The following is a 2,131-nucleotide window of genomic DNA, read 5'->3' as shown; positions in this document are numbered from 1 at the left end:
TTTATTTCATGGTCCAATATGCAAATGAGGGGGCGGAGTTTTCTCTGGTTTGGGATTCAGGAAATGAAATGTTTCACCACCAGAGGGGGGGGATACTCTCCTGCCTGGCCTTTCTTCATAATTAAACATTCATTTTTATAAATAAAACTGACATATTGTACATAAATGAGTTGAATGACTGTCACTCTGTGATTTTAAAGACTTTGCAGAGACACTTATTGTGGCTTTTGGCTGAATAGCCCTGATTTTATGATTTGGATTAAAAATGGCGATCTTTTTCCGTGTCGGTCAGAGCTTTGTTGGCCAAGCCGAATTGTTAAACATCTTTCCAAATGTAAGTTGTTCAAGTTTCGTGCAGTTATCACCTTCCTGTCTCAAGTTATGACTAAAATTGTCTGTTTTCAAGTAGAGTTCTGTGCAGTGACTGCACAGAAACAGTGACAGCCGAGAACTCTACTCTAAAATTCACAGGTAAATTATTCACAAAGGAAAATAGCAAAAATACATGATTCCACGTTTTAGCTTTAGACACAAAGAGGAGAATTTTCTCAGGTTTTCGGTTTGGTTGTCATTAAAAACTAGATATTTATTATTTTTTCCCTTTTTGTCTGGGTATTTAGGCTCACCAAAAGACCATTTGCTCCCAACATTTAGGCCAAAATAATAAAAATAATAGTAATTACAGAGAATTTATTTAGCACTTTAAAATAAAAGTTGCTCTGTGAGTCTGATGTGAAGCAACGTCAGATTAATTATTTTTATAACGCTGCTGGCAGAGGAGCACAACCGCGTTTAAAGACACTTTTTCAAACTCAAATCCTTTTCCAGTCTCTAATCAGCTCTGTGTAATGTTGTTCACAAAGACTTAATTATCACGTTTCATTAGTGTTTTTATCCCCAGGGCGGCAAATGGAGTTTTGTTTTGTTTTTCCACATCACGTCGCTTGCAGAAGAAGGCTCAAAAGAAGATGAGTCCAGGAACACTTAAGTCCCCGCAGAACTGGCCCCCGGTCCGTTAGCGAGTCCAACCATCCTTCTGCTCGTGTCCCACAGCTTCCTGGCCGCCTCTTCATCTGTAGCTTTCGCCATCAGCTCCTCCTCCTCGCAGTTAGCGAAGCACTTCCCCGACACCTCCTCCAGCTCCGGGGAGCAGGCCAGATAGAGCGGCGTCTGCGCTCCCTCCAGCGGGCTTTTGAAGAAGAGCAACGAGGCGAGGCGGAGCAGCGGCCGGGCCAGGAGGGGGACGCGGACGTGCCTGCCCAGCCGGGTGCGCACGACGCCCGGGGTGAGGGCGTTGGCCGTGACCCCCGTGCCCCGCAGCAGCCGGGCCAGCTGCAGCGTGAACAGCAGGTTGGCCAGCTTGCTCTGGCTGTAGCAGAAGGCCGCGTCGTAGCTCTGCTCGCTGTTCAGGTCCTCGAAGTTGACGCGGCCGTGCTTGTAGAGCTTGGAGGAGACCACCACGACGCGGCTCGGGGCCGAGGCCTTCAGCAGGTCCAGCAGCAGGTGAGTGAGGAGGAAGTGACCCAGGTGGTTCACGCCGAGCTGCATCTCGAACCCGTCCTCCGTCTTGGTGTAAGGACACTGGAAGACGCCGGCGTTGTTCACCAGCACGTCAATTTTTGACTCCTCCTGAAAAAAATACACATTTAAAACACCTTAAATTTAAACTACGTCTGTTTAAATTAACCCATTAATGAGTTGGTGGCTTTATTTATGACTTTAAATAGCTACTATCCTGATTTTATGCAGATTTTGTTTATTTGACCCTCCTATTATGTTGGTCAAAGTTTAAAAATGTTTTAAAATAGTTCTAAGTATTTTTTCAGTATGAAACTTTTTCTAATTAATTTAACAAGTATAATGAACATATAAATTGAAAATGGTTCATTGAACATTTATGAGCCATCATATCGAAATGAGGATTAAGTTAAATTTGGTCAAAATGACCTAATTACATTTTCAGATTCTTGTCTTTAAAAGTTACATTTTGACACCTGGATCATTCTGATATCATAATTAAATCCATATATATGACTTAATTTGTCTTGTTGGTTACAATAATACATAAATATTTGGTCTGAATCCTAATTTGATGTCATTTTAATGAGGAATTTTTGATGTCCTTATAAAG

General features: G+C 42.7%; 1 pseudogene; it reads right to left on the bottom strand.

Annotated features, from left to right (window-relative positions):
- Window positions 1-548: 548 nt before the first annotated feature.
- On the bottom strand, window positions 549-1,629 carry LOC106511376 (retinol dehydrogenase 14 pseudogene; annotated as a pseudogene).
- Between the last annotated feature and the right edge of the window lie 502 nt (window positions 1,630-2,131).

Source organism: Austrofundulus limnaeus, unplaced genomic scaffold (genome assembly GCF_001266775.1).
Source record: "Austrofundulus limnaeus strain Quisiro unplaced genomic scaffold, Austrofundulus_limnaeus-1.0 Scaffold2728, whole genome shotgun sequence".
Lineage (NCBI taxonomy): Eukaryota > Metazoa > Chordata > Actinopteri > Cyprinodontiformes > Rivulidae > Austrofundulus > Austrofundulus limnaeus.
This window is presented reverse-complemented; position numbering and strand designations above follow the sequence as displayed.